The sequence below is a fragment of the Mustela nivalis genome (assembly GCF_964662115.1).
Source record: "Mustela nivalis genome assembly, chromosome: 5".
Classification (NCBI taxonomy): domain Eukaryota; kingdom Metazoa; phylum Chordata; class Mammalia; order Carnivora; family Mustelidae; genus Mustela; species Mustela nivalis.
Genome location: NC_139024.1, coordinates 140,634,995 through 140,649,979, shown reverse-complemented (window position 1 = coordinate 140,649,979; position 14,985 = coordinate 140,634,995). Strand labels below are relative to the sequence as shown.

Genomic DNA, 14,985 nt, shown 5'->3' with positions numbered 1-14,985 from the left:
TATAAAATCCCTTTGCCACTCAGATCTACACATGGCTGAGATAAGACAAGAGTATTAAGATTTAATCCAAAGCAATGTCTGTCCACTAAACTGCATTCTTACTCCTTAACAAAACTTGTTTCGTTGAGTTACAGAGTTTTATTAAAAAGTTTTTGTCGTTGCTGTTAGTGTCGTCATCATTATATCTTAATGGGAGAATTCAGGAGACCTGACTCAAAGCTCAGATCTTGAATCTAAGCATTTCTAAACCTTCTCATTTGTCATGCATAGGTCTTAAAGTAGACAGTGCAGAAATAAAAGAACAAAAAGTATTAATATATCTCTCCAGGTCCAAGCTTCTGTTACTGATCATACACTTATTTCACCTTCATCACTGAATATAAAACTTGTTGGGTGTCCCTTGTTAATAAGGAAATACCTGATGTGCAGAGAAGTATAACACATGGTCCCTGCTGTTCAGAGACTCACAAACATTGTAGAAAACAAAACAGGTCATCGACAGACTTGTATCTTTTAATAGCAGTATGTGGTTTTGAACACTGGTCAAAAAAGGCCTCCAGTTTGAGATATGAAGCATAAATGATCAGTCATTTTACAGTAACAAAAATATGACCACTTTTGGTTAACTCAACATTGCACATCAAATGCAGTTGGATAGTGTTGGATCTTTTAAGCCTTCTTCCTTTTTCCATTGGTGTAATAAGATGACTGGGTCTCAGAATGTGGGTTTGCTGCAGGCAGCATCATGTATCAGACATTTTATGGTCCACCTATTTCCTGATCAAAGGAGAAGTTCCAAACCCATTTTCATCAACATTTGCAGATGCTCTCCCCCTCCAAATGTCTTTTTAAGTATCCAGACACAGCAGTCTGGCTCTTCCTCTGGGTAGTGATCTCCTCTTCTGGCTACAGGAATAGTTACATGCTCCAATAGACAAGATCTTCCAAAGAACCTCCATCTGAAAATAAAAAAATTATTTCATATATGGATACATGTGACCTTGAACCTAAGATGATCATCAATGAGAAGTGTGAGGAAGCCCTCCCTCCAGTTCATAGAGACCAAGGACAGGGAGGAGGGAGACTTGGATGAGGTTCCTGGGACAGTTTCAGGATTGGAGTGCCATTGACAACTGGAGGAAATATCTTTGTCTCAGTCATTATGCCACCAGGAGTGCTTGAAACTCAGCTGCACACAGTGGGAGATGGGAGCTCTCAGAAGAGGCAGATGGAGCAGCGTGAGGAGGCTAGGAAGCAGAAGCTTCAACTCTACTTGGAACCATCCTCATTCCTCCTTTGTCACACAGCCCTTGAGATTCTGTTCTGAGCTCGCTTGCTCTTTCTTGCCGTGAAAGCACACTTACTGCCGAGAGAGGAACCCAAGCCTTCCCCTGGATAACCCCTCCAACCTTGTCTCTCAGGCCATGGAAGAGCAGAATCAGAGACACACGTCAGAGTGGTTTCCGAAGTCAGCGTCAGGCCAGTTAGCTGGTAGAGCTTCAACTTTGTTGAAGAAGAAAAAAAAAATCTATTTTCTTCTTCCTTCTGTGTATTTTCTGCCGGTTTAGAATAACGCATACGGTGTTGCCAAGAATAAGGGGGAATTATATTTCCCACCATTTCTAATCTTCTTGACTGGAACCAATTTATTTTGTGTTGAATGAGGGTGCTCATAAGCCAAAAGGTAGCCCTGGGACTAGATTGAGATATGAAGGGAAATTGAAGCACAATAAAGCCCCATGCATGAGGGTTTGCACCAGATCCATAATTACCACATAAGATGTTCTTATGTAGACAGGTGCAGGTAATTAAGCAACACATTGACAATTTTTCAGTCCCTTAGCCATTTCCAAGGGAGCTGGGATAATGCCATGCTCAACAGACAAACCTTACTAGATGGGATCAGGAACAAAGAACTTCTACTCCACTGTCCAGTCTCATATGAAACAATCAAAATTTAACTTTGTATTTTTAACCGAGTGTGACATTTACCAATTGTATCTGTTTGGGCTGGTTACCTTTCAGAATATTCCCATTATCATACACTATATATTAAATGAAAGTTAAAGTTAGGATTATAAAAATGTTTAGGTATTCAAATTTCAAAACTTCTAGGGACATGGAATTTATTAATAAAACTATGATTCACTAATAAATTGACAAAATGAGATCTGAAAAGTGATATGAGAAGTTAATAGTACCCATATTTATTTTGTACCTTAATTTAGTTTAAGCTATTTAGTAATTCTTGTTGTAGGTACTCTCTCTATTCTACAGAAGAGGAGGCTTAAAAAGATTGAGAACTTTTTCCAGAGTTCCCAAAGCTAGAAGAAGTGATGTTTGGGCCTACGGTCTAGGTATGTCTCAATACAGTCCTGGTTCTTATAGGGTGCTAAATTGCAATCAGCAGCTAGTCAGTGTGTTTAGAAGATAATTGAGATAGTGAGTCAATGGTTGGAACTCAATCTCCAATGGAATTTTTTTCCCAATTTTTCATTAATAGTATTAGTATGATATTGAAGTTAAAAAATGGTATTATGAGCACATTGACTAATTAAACTCCTAAAAACATTACCTCAGTAAAGAATAAAAATGCATTCTCTTAGGATGTTGGGTAATTTTGCAGATTTCTTGGAATTCCTTGACAGGTATTTCTTACAGTCTGAACTGTGTCCCCCAGAATTCTTATGTTGAGGTCTTCACCCCCACTAGCTCAGAAATGTGACTTGGAGACAAGGGCTTTAAAGAGGTCCTTACATTAAAATGAGGATATTAGAGTGGACTCTAACCGAGTCTGACTGTCAGGGTTATAAAAAGATGAGATTAGGACATAGACCACACAGAGGAAGACCACATGAGGACGCAGGAGGAAGATGGCCATCTACAAGCCAAGGAGAGACACTTTGGAAGAAATCAACCCTTGGTCTTGGACTTCCAGCCTCCAGAACTGTGAGAAAGTCAACTGCAGTGACTTTAGCTGCCAGGCTTTGTACTTTGCTAGAGCAACTCTTTCAAACTACTATGGTGTTCTAAGCCCATATTTATGAAATTCAAATATACAAATTCTTACCGACACACTAATAAGGATATAATGTAATTTAGAAATGATAAATGAAACAGAAAGACCATTTTTAAAGGATTTTGAATATAAAAGTAAGCCTAATTAATGCATCTTCAAACATTCATTTCTTGTTTACAAACATGAGAACAAATTCAGCTTCTGCTAATTCTAGTACAGATGGAACAACCGAGGACAGCAGATAATTGTTTTGGACACATGTGGTGATGAGACCTTTGCTCATTACTGTATCTTGTGTCGGTTGTGAAAGCCATGTACATAAAAGAATAGAGCACAAAATGGGCAATTAATTGAAAAATCAAGCCCATATTTTGTCTCTGCCAGTAGCTTGTTCTGTGTCATTTGAAAAATTCAGTTACCCTCTCTGGGCCTCAGTTTCTCTCCCTCCAAAGTGAGGGAGGTGAAGTAGATGAATCCTGGGGTCCATCTCACATTACTGTTTTAAATTTATGACCAAACAAAGCAGAAATGATAAAATAGAATTTCTTGAAGAAAAAAAAATGGATAGTTTCTCTGGAAAATAAAATACAAGCACCTCATTCAGTAACTCATTCTAAAGCAGAGAAATTTAAAAATTGTTATGATGAAGACACTGACCAATTATTCTCTCATTTCCTACAAATGAAGAGTAAAAATGGATTTCAGTGAGGAAAAAAAAAAAGTTGGAGAGAAAAAAAAGACTTAATTTTGATGGTGTTTAAATTCTAAATAGACTATAGAACAACACTAAATGATTTCTTCTTTGGATATGTTTTAAAGTAATAATAATCAATTATTCATTTTTACATTTTTAAAACATTTTTTAAAAGATTTTACTTATTTATTTGACAGAGAGAGACACAGGGAGAGAAGGAACACAAGCAGGGACAGTGGGAGAGGGAGAAGCAGGCTTCCCACTGAGCAGAAAGCCCAATGTGGGGCTCCATCACAGGACTCTGGGATCATGGCCTGAGCTGAAGGCAGATGCTTCACCCACTGAGTCACCCTGGTGCCTCTCACTTAAAAAAAAATAAAAATAAACATATCAAGTACTTACTATGTGTTAGGTAGTATGTTGGATGTTGGGTGCTACATATAAATTAGCTAGCAAAAATGGAAAGAGACCCCTGCCATCATCCTCAGATAGAAGAAAACATAGTAATCAAATAGCAGAAACATAAAATCAAAATTACTCGAAGAAAAGGTATCTGGGGCTCTGAGAACTCATATAATTGTGAACTTAGGATAAGAAGTTCTGGAAGGCTTCCGTGAGGAAGTGGTCTTTGAGCTGTTTGAACTGATGTCTGAAAGAAGCACAAACCTTGCTAGTTTCCTGTACTACAGGATACCCCCTTCTTTCTTACCCAAAGAATCCGTTTCATTTTTCTTTTTTTCTAGCTTCCATTATGCTGCTCTGAATAACTAACTCCAGCCTTTGCTGAGACAGAGTCCCCACGTGACACAATTTCTTGTACATGAGAACTAATCAGAATGCTGCTAGTGAGTCTCGGAAAACATTATTTTTTCTAATATGAGGGCTACGCTTCTGATTTCATCACATACTTCTACTTCCTACCTGGAATAGAGATGCAATGTTTGGTCACAACCTTGCCATCTTGTGACCGTGAAGAGCAAGATCACATGAAAAATCATGGCAGATCACAATCAAAACGTTTCTTGACTTGTCTTCTAACAATAGCAGTTTAATAATTCACCTGAGCAGCAGCACCAGGTGGAATCAGGGATCAACATCTTGATTCCAGCTAGTATGTCAAACCTACAGTAATTCTTGGCAAGCTTCCACTAGGTGACTCACACAACTATTCACACCTTCTCTAATTCATACTGTTGGATTCTCAGTGGTGCCACTGCATCGTGTGGCTCCACAGGCTGCTCCCACGGGTGTGGCTGCTCACTCTGCTTACTTATTAATGGCAGTTATGCTTCCTGCTAAACCTATTGTCACATGTACTTGGAATTGGAGTTATGCTATTTAATTGCATACAACATAAAACAATGAAACCTAAGTGTCCAAAAGAGTTTTAGTCTTTCTTTTATAAAACCAAGTTAAATGTTTTAAAAATGCAATGATTGTGAACTGCTAAAAATATGTAAGAATGGGTTTAGACAGAGTATTTTTTTTAATTTTAGAAAAAAATTGTCAAATCCAGGGAAAACTTTGCACTTTACTAAAAAAGTGTCTAAATGCACTCCATTGCTCCTGTTAAGATAAAAACCAGGAATTATGCAGAACACAGCATGCGTGTGATTTTTGTGGGCCAGGCCACAGGGAAAGAAGGAACTTTAGTTTACTGACTGACACGCAGAGAAGGAGCTTCTCAAAGGACAGAAAACAAAATGTGCATTTATATGCTTTAAGTTAATGTCTGTATGTTTTTATTTTTTATGGTTTTCCACCTTCAGTAGCTTTCTGGATTAACTAAACGGTTCTAGTGGATTGTTGGAGGAAGATACCTATTGAGTTTCTAATAGACTGTTCTTTTATTCAGCATGTACCCAATTTGAAAACTGGAAATTTTGACACAGCCAATGACTTAAATCTAATCAGGCTCTTTGGTTCAATGTGCTAGTTGTTTATGGATGTAAGCTAGGATTTAAGGATCATATGTGGTTCTCGTTTCATTTTGATTGTTCAATCCCTGGCCATCATTTTGTCCAAGAAAACAGTGATGCATGCAAATAGCAGACATCAATCATGAACTGGGTGTTCCGTGAATACGAACATACACTGGCATAGAATCTCTCATAAGTTATCCCTTGAATATAAGCTAGACACATTAGGAAGTGCATTAATTCTTCTGGAACAAAAGGATATCATTTAGTATCCTAAACCAATAATGTATACAGCTGTATAGCAGTAAGTTGCTCCTGTGTACCAATGACACCCTACAGGGCTGAAAGAGTTCATTAGCTTCCAGAATGTCAAACTAGTATAAAGTAGTTTCTTTATTTGAGACATACTTTCTAGAAAACAGAATGGCAACTCGCCACATAAAGCAAAACAAAACAAAACAAAACCCCCTCCCCCAAACCTGCCTAATTGCACAGACCCTTAGTAGCCGAATTTTGGAAATTTATTGCAAGGGCTGTTTCCTCCCAGCTGCAGGGTAATGACACTATGTATAAATTCAAACCCAGCTGTAAGATCGTTGCTACTATATATCTGTGTAGAAATCCGTATCATGGTTTTCCGTGCTAAGGTTGGGTCCAGTGATTATCAAATGATTGAATTGCCCACAGTTGCCCTAGAATTCTGACCGTTCCAGTGTGCTCTCACATAATCACATGGAATACACCTAGCCAAGGAAGAGCCCTGCCATGTTAGGTTTATAAAATCCTGGTTGAATATATTCATCTCTTCCTGCATGAATCTATAGAAAGTGGTGACAATGTTGTGTTTGTGTGCACACTTTAATCCAGTGTGACTGTATTTTAGGTAGCCTCTGTCCTCAAACAGGAAAGTAGCCAAATCTATAAAGAATAAATACATACCATAAAGCTCTAATGAGCAATACAGACATCAGGTTTTGCGAGACATATAGTGAATGGGTAAATGAGTGAACCTGCACACACGTGTGTGTATGGGGGAAAGGAGTATTGGAAAGAATTTTCCACATTTTTGTCCCTTCTTCTAAACATCTGGCCATCTTCTGTTTATTGCCATACCAACGCATGAATTGATAATGATAGGAGCTTTTAAAAGAGAACGTAAAAAAAAAAAAAAAAAAAAGAAGAAGAAGAAGAAAGAAAAAAAGCCCTACTTCATAATTAAAATTAAAATTAACTGTTTCAGACAGTGTAAACCCAAATTTTAGTTCTAACCATTAGCAGTTACATTTAGGGTCCATATGCAATTTCAAACAATGACTACCTTAAATTATGTGGAAAACTTTCCGCCAGTCTCCTTCCTGGAATTTATATGCTGAAAATTTTCATTCTCTCTTGGAGTACACATTAAGAAAGGTGGAAACAGAAGTGTCTTGAAACATTAGAGGCTTAAGAATACAAATTGGTAAGACCTATTTCTTGCAGAAATAACTTTTTAAATTGAATGTGGATTTAAACACATCTTAGTTAATATTTATATCTCTAAATTTTAGACTCAGAAACTAAATCATGAGGCACCTGGTGGCTCAATCAGTGAAGCACCAACTCTTGATCTCAGCTTAGGTCTTTATCTCAAGTTTGTGAGTTCAAGCCCTCCATTAGGACGCTGGGTGTGGAGACTACTTAAGCAAACAAACAAAAAAGAAATTAAATCAGTATCCTTGTAGAGTATTTATATAAAAATCTTAGCCATATAAATAAATATAGATATAATACTTCAATTACCTAAATAGTACAAGTTTTTAATATGTCTGAAAGAGTATAGACATTATCAAACACTAGCTGTGTCAGTAGAACTTGCTACAATGTTTCTTGAAAGGAAATAAATACCACATGTAATATGGAAGTACAAACATAGTTTTCTCACATATAAGAACCACACATGAAAAACAGAAAACCTTTTCTGAAGGAATCAATTCATACTTTATGAAGTCAGTTTTCCAAAATGTCAGCCATTATAATGCTCTAGATTAAAAAAAAAAAATAAAGGCATGTTTTCCAACATAATTTTTTGAAAGCTCAATCTTATAGATAATAATTAGTATTATCTTCTCTGCTTCACATTTTATCCCGATTTTGTGAATTTAGAAATGCCTCTATATGGAAAAATTAGGTCAAGTACTATAAAACAATGTGTCTTATAGCCCATTGTTCACAGGAAACTTGTTTTCAACATTTTATCATCAGTTACCCCCAAGGATTTGATGTTCTTCCACCATTCTCAGTAGGTACAGGCAATTAAAAACATGAAAATAAGGGAGGTCTCCTAAAAAGGAAACTTAATGTGAGAAGATAGTAGGACCAAAACAGAACTTTAACACCAACAAGACACAGAGGGCAAAGGTGTTATGTAAAGCCTAGATAACACAAGATTATGGAGATTTATTGCAGTGCTCTTTGTAATTGCTAAAACATGGATGCAAGCAACATGTCCTTTGGTGGATGAATGGCTAAATAAACTGTGGCACAGACAGACAAGGAAGCATTGTTCCGTGCTAAAAAGAAATGCACTATTAAGCTATGAAAAGACATGTAGGGAACTTTAATGTATAGACCTAAGTAAAAAGACTAATACCGTAGGATTCTGATTCTATGACATTCTGGAAAAGGTAAAACTGTGGAGACAGTAAAAAGATCTGTGGTTGCCAGGACTTCAGGCAAGGAGGAAGTAATGAATGGGAGAGGCCCAGAGGATTTTTGGGGAGGTGAAAATACTTTGTTCAATACTGTAGTAGTGGATATATGTCATTACATATTTGTCAAAACCCATAGTCCAACTATGGACTTGTTGATAAAGACGTGTCCGTGTAGATTCATTGATTGTGACAAATGTAACACTCTGGTGGTAGTGGGCAGGGTGCTATGCACATATGGGGGGAGGGGGACATCTTGGTACCTTCTGCTCAATATTGCTATGAGGTTAACACTGCTCTAAACAATAAAATATATTAAAAGAAAGAGAGAAAGTAGTTCTCAATATGAATTGTTTCTCAGTCCTCAAGTGAGATCTAAAGACTGAACATTGTCCATAAGATCCTACCACAATGATGTCCCTGGTGACCTTGGCAATCATAATCTCAGCAGAGCAATGTGGACAGAAGTCAGGTTGCAATAGAAAGACGTGTGGAATTTTTCCAGTGAGAGAAATTTAATATTTAAATAAGAAAAGCCCAAAGATGAGAGCCTAAGCATATAGTAACAATAGTCCTATATTAACAATGTAAGAAAAAGGGGGATATTCAAGAATTTGAAGTACCTTAGTCTAGTGACCAGTCTCCAAAATGATCTCCAAAGAGCTTTACCCCTGCTGCTCACACTTTTATGTAATTGTCTCCGTTTTACTAAGGTTGGTTCTGTGTAACAAATAGAGTATGACAAAAGTGATGTTATGGCACTTCTGAGATTAGACTTAGAAAGATACTATGCTTCTGTCTTGGCTGTTCTTTTCTGTACTGTCTCTGGGGGAAACAAATTTCTGAGGAGCTTGGACAGCCTGTGGAAATGTATGTATGGCAAAGAACTATCGTCTTCCCATAATTACAAGAGTGAATTTAAAAACAGACCCTTCCTCTCTGAATCTTGATAGATGACAGTCTCCACCATTGGCTTAAAACAATCTCATGAGAAACCCAGAGCCAGATCCACAGAGCTAAGCCGCTCTTGGATTCTTGCTCCTCAGAAAGGGTGATTCTATGTTTGATGTTTTAACCTGCTGCATTTGTGGTGATATGTAACAGTAGATAAACTAATGCATTGGGAAAGCCAGGCAGAAGGAAAAGGGAACTAGTTCCCAAAGGAAGATACTGACTTTAGACAGAAAAAGAGATACCACTTCTGGAAGAAGATAACAAATAGCAGTATGGATGTAGGTAGATGAGTGCGTCTCAACAACTTTGCAGCACAACTGCTTTTTAGTTTGTTTTTAGTGTGAACATTTATTCATTATCCTAGAAGCTAGGCATTTGTGGAAAGATCGTTAAGCCAACCCAGACCTGGTGGTTGATAGAAGGATGATGAAGCAAGAGGGTTAGCAAGGACACCTACTAAGTAGTGAGAATAACTCAACATGATGTCGAAGCTGGAGAAACAGAAACAGTGTTTGATAAGGAAGCAATTGTCCCCCTCGGCCCGCAAGGACGACAATGAGCCTGGTATGGTGTTAATGCTTCATTTCCGTTTATTTAATCAACTTCCTTAGCTTATATACAGCAGGGTGACCAATAAGGGGTCAAGCAATGGGGAGAGCCAATGAGAGTCCTGTTACTATGCTGATTAAATTTGATACAGCCAATAACTATGTCCTCCTTTAGGCGGGCTTCACCAGAAAGTTCATTGTATACTTGCAGCGTTTTGCTAGCAGTGAGCCAAGCACCTTCTTGTAACGGCGGGGACTTTCCCAGCCGGAGGCAGTCTCCAACAAGCAATTAAGCAATTAAGCAATTAAGAGTTAGGTCAAGAAATGAGTAAAAGACAATGAAATTAAGAGCTAGAAGGATAGTTAAGTGTGGCCAGATTGGGATGTCCAAACTGGTGATTTTAGCAGTGGAACTAACAAGTGTCACTGCGTGGATGAAAGGAAGCTGTGTGTAATCAACTGAGCATGGGGAGACCATTGAAAACCAAGGAGTCTGGCTGTCCAATAGATCAGCAAGATGGATGTGGGATATTTTCAGGAGGTAGAGAGACTTAGAGAAAGAAGAGGCCAGAGAGTCAGAGCCTAGAATATTCTGGATGCCAGTGATGGGAAGGGGTGTCCTTGTACTTCAGATAATGAAATCATAGATGAGTGGAGGTTTTAATAAGCTTTGCAGAAGTGAGGTCATAGAATTGGGGCTTGAGAAAGATGACTCTCATGTAGCTATACTAAGGCAGGCCAGTTATGCAAGGATGAGACCATGTGTAAGAGATGGCTTCAGGAGAAGTGAAATCCTTATGGGAAAAGGCTGTCTTCTGATTGAGGAACTTTTCTTCCTCATAAGTATCTAGATCACTGGCCTAAATGTCATAGGCTTCTGGTAACCAGAGTGATCCCACACCAAGAGGTGGGTTTCCATCTGTGCACTTGAGTGAACCATTCTGTGCACACCTGTGGGAAAAGCATGGGTTCAAACAGAAACTGGAGGAAGTGTTCAGTGAAAAGACTGGTTGAACATAGCTCTTTACATGTTAATCCTGGCTTGTTCCTAGAGAGGATGGCCAACTCCATGTGTGATGACTGGGAAACGTTCCATCTGGGAGAGTGAGATTAATTCCTAATGATCAGGGGTTTGTAGCAGGCACACTCTCTGGTTCTAGATTACTGGAAAGAAAGCAAGTCAGGAAAGAGTCAACACAGCTCAAAACCGATTATGACCTGTTAGATGTTTTCATTTCTGACAATATGTCTAAATTTGTTTTGGTGCTAATGAAGAAGATTTTAGATTTTTCATGAAAACATTATCTGAGTGACGGACATTTGCCCCATTGCCTATATGTAAAGGATCAGGCTGAAATAACCTATGGACTAATAAGGCTGCTTTCAGGGTGGGAATCATCTGGAGAAAAAGAGAGATGAGCCAAAAAGATTTCCCAGTTTTTTAAGTGGTCATCATTTCTATCACCTTGTGTTAAGTTACTAATGGGGCAGCGCCTTAAAACTTGACTTCATGGGCTCTGTTGAGACATAATTTATAATTTTCCTTCAAATCGTATTCTAAATATTGGTATGGTTGCCCCACTTCTTTACTCGTGGTTTGTAGGATCCATAAAAGCTTGCTTTATTTCTAGTTTCTCTACTCAGAGCAACTGAGTGCTTTGAATACAACTGGCATTCCAAAGTGTTTGTTGAGAGAATCAATTCATGAATGAATGCAATTGGAGTAGCTTAAGAAGGCTTCAGACATTTTTCATGCCACCTACTGTTAAAGAAGCTTTCGTACATCCTTTTTTTGTTTGTTTGTTTTAAAGATTTTATTTATTTGACAGACAGAGAGCACAAGTAAGCAGAGGCAGGCAGAGAGAGAAAGTAGAGGAAACAGACCCCCTGCTGAGCAGAGAGCCCAATGTGGGGCTCGATCCCAGGACCTTGGGATCATGACCTGAGCTGAAGTCAGAGACTTTAACCCACTGGGCCACCCAGGCACCCCTAAGCTTTTGTATATCCTTTTAAAATGAATCTTTAATTAGTAAACTGTAGGTTAGTAATATCTCTGCTATATAATACTTGACAATATACTTTAATATATTTACAATTTTATCTATCACTTCAAAATTTTTATTATTATGTTTTCATCCAAATTTCTTATAACATGATCATGAAAAGTTAAAAAAAAAACACAAAGTCTGCTCAAGAATGAATCTGGCTTTGTTTTACATCATAAAACAAATATTGAGGATAAATGGGAGTTTTTAAAGGAAAAAATATCCATTCTCAAACTTCATTTGATTTTTTTTCATCTCTGCACAAATGAACACATTCATGTAGAGCTCATTTCTTTCCATTACCTTTGTAACAATAGTTTTCTTTAAAAAACTATTTACCTGACATAGTCCAAATGAAATAGCTTTTTCTTTTCCAGCGGCAAATATGTATTCATTTAACGTAGCTGTGGACTAATTTATTGTAAAGAGGTACTCAGCTATGTATATTCATATTAGCCAAACAAAATATAAAGTAAAGAATTATTGTTACATTATAAAGATCTTTGAATGGCTAGAAGTGGCAGTGATATTCAAAGATGAAACAAAATTAAGTACTTTGCTTTTCTGTCGATCACCATTCCCCAAATGCTAATTCTTGACAAGGCATACAAGTAGCACTTGTACTATTTTTTAAGATTTATTTCATTTTTTTAAAATTATCATATAAGGTATTATTTATTTCAGGGGTACAGGTTTGTGAGTGCTATGAATTACATAAGACTGATGATGAACTTACTATTTTAATCACCGACCTAACACCACTGTCAGGTTATACACATATGCATATGCATGCACACTTTACGTGTGTGTTTGAGTCACATACAGGTACATTGGTTGACAAATTATTCTACACTAGCTAGACATTTTATTATGCTATCCTATATGTTATCCACCTTAATTGTTGTACAGTTGAGAAAATTGTAGCTCACAATAGATAAGTAAATACTTGACGAATGTTGAATTTAAATTTTTTTTTAAGATTTTATTTATTTATTTGACAGATAGAGATCACAAGTAGGTAGAGAGGCAGGCAGAGAGAGAGAGAGGAGGAAGCAGGCTTTCTGAGGAGCAGAGAGCCTGATGTGGGGCTCGATCCCAGGACACTGGGATTCTGACCTGAGCCGAAAGCAGAGGCTTTAACCCACTGAGCCACCCAGGCGCCCCGTGAATGTTGAATTTAAACTTAGATCAAATTCCAAGACCATTTTTAGTAACTATGGTACACCAAATTTATGAATCACAAACAAACGGCTTTATGAATATGCCCATGAAAGAACATATTCCCTGACAAGAAACAACTTTCATGTCAATAGAGGAATGTGAAGACAGAAGCTGCATTTCAATTATCTCCAGTAATGCTATTACTAAGGACATTTACAACACTTAAAAAGAGGATAGGATAGGCCAGTTTTATAATTTTATCTCTTTTGCAAACATATGAGATCATATATCCCAGAAGCACATGATAAAAACAGGGATTCTGAACCTTTGATGATGACAATTAAAACTAGGTAGGAATTATCCATGGTAGTTCTCAGGTTTCTTTTCATCCTGGTTCTAAAAATCTTATTGCTTACAGGCCATTCAGGAAATTTGGGGCACCATAGAAAAGACATTACTTAGAAGAAGCAAAAGATGGGGTGCTTGGGTGGCTCAGTGGGTTAAAGCCTCTGCCTTCGGCTCAGATCATGATCCCAGAGTCCTGGGATCAAGCCCCACATCGGGCTCTCTGCTCGGTGGGGAGCCTGCTTCCCCCTCTCTCTCTGCCTGCCTCTCTGCCTACTTGTGATTGCTGCCTGTCAAATAAATAATAAATAAAATCTTTAAAAAAAAAAAAAGAAGAAGAGGTGGAAGATATGTAAGTATTTTACACAATATTTCTACTGTATAAATAAGAGGTGTATGGAGAAATACAAGGGAGGTTACATTCAAATAAACAGAAAATAACAGAGCAGAAATAATCAATCATCTTCCTTAATTAGACAGCAGAGTGAAAACATCACAAAACCTCCCCTCCTTTCTTACTCTTAAGTCCCCTTTACCCTTTAAAAGAACTTTTAAAATACAAGGTATTTTTTTAACTATATTTTCTTTCTTTCTTTTTTTTTTTTTAAATTTTATTTATTGATTTGACAGGCAGAGATCACAAGTAGGCATGATCATGACCTGAGCCGAAAGCAGAGGCTTTAACCCACTGACCCACCCAAGCGCCCCTAAAATACAAGGTATTATGTTCAGAAGCTATATTTAGGAGAAATGCCTGGTTAGAAAACCCTGATCTTACAATAAAGCCTTGGATAATACCCCTCAGCGACAGAATTTATAAGTTGTAGTAGCAAACGTTCACACAAGACTCTATATTCTTTCTACCACCATATATATCATGTCTACAGAGAATCATAGGATTCATGCTAACAAAAGAAAGGACTCATATTCCCTCGATCACATTAATATTGCCTTTTATTCATGCCAGACTATGCCCCATAGGAAAATATTTTGCATCTATCAAATTTAAAATGACCACCAGATGAGGAGAGAGAACTGGTGATGAGAATCAGCGGAGCTTTATTTTGGGAGAATAGGAGTAAATTTTCAAAGCAAATGACTTCAAATTAAGCAGAAGTACTAATTCTAAGGGTTATGTTCACCAGAGCACCAAGGAAATAGTTCCCTTAGGATTGGCAAAGAATACTTTAGTGAACCATTAAATTTCTGACTCTCAGTTTGTATTCATGGGCACCACTATGTTTTCTTTTAACTGTACTCTTGGTCAAAAAAAGTACAAGCACCAATGGAAAAAAAAAACAAAACAAAAACAAAAAACAACAACAACATCAAATGCCTTCAAAGTTACTTTGACTTACGGGAAGACTTGTGGGAAATTTTGATTTTTACCAGAATTAGTTTTCCTACTCCTACTAATGATATGGTCCTCTGTGCAGACTTTTTAAAGAATGGCATTGTTGTGTGGTCCATTAGGAGAATGTGTTGATACATAAAAAGCTTTTAAAGAACTACATTTTAATTAGAAGTGTCTATATTCACATGGAAATTATTTCCTGAATTAAAATTTTTAAAAGCCAGAAGATTGGCAATTCAAAATTTTATGTCTCGGTTTC

General features: G+C 37.4%; 1 long non-coding RNA gene across 1 annotated transcript in view; it reads right to left on the bottom strand.

Moving 5' to 3' along the window:
- Window positions 1-498: 498 nt before the first annotated feature.
- LOC309864487 overlaps window positions 499-14,985 on the bottom strand; it is a 62,149-nt gene continuing 47,662 nt past the window's right edge. Inside the window, exon 4 of the long non-coding RNA XR_014311558.1 lies at window positions 499-959. This is a non-coding gene — a long non-coding RNA (uncharacterized lncRNA). The remainder of the gene's footprint in view (window positions 960-14,985) is intronic.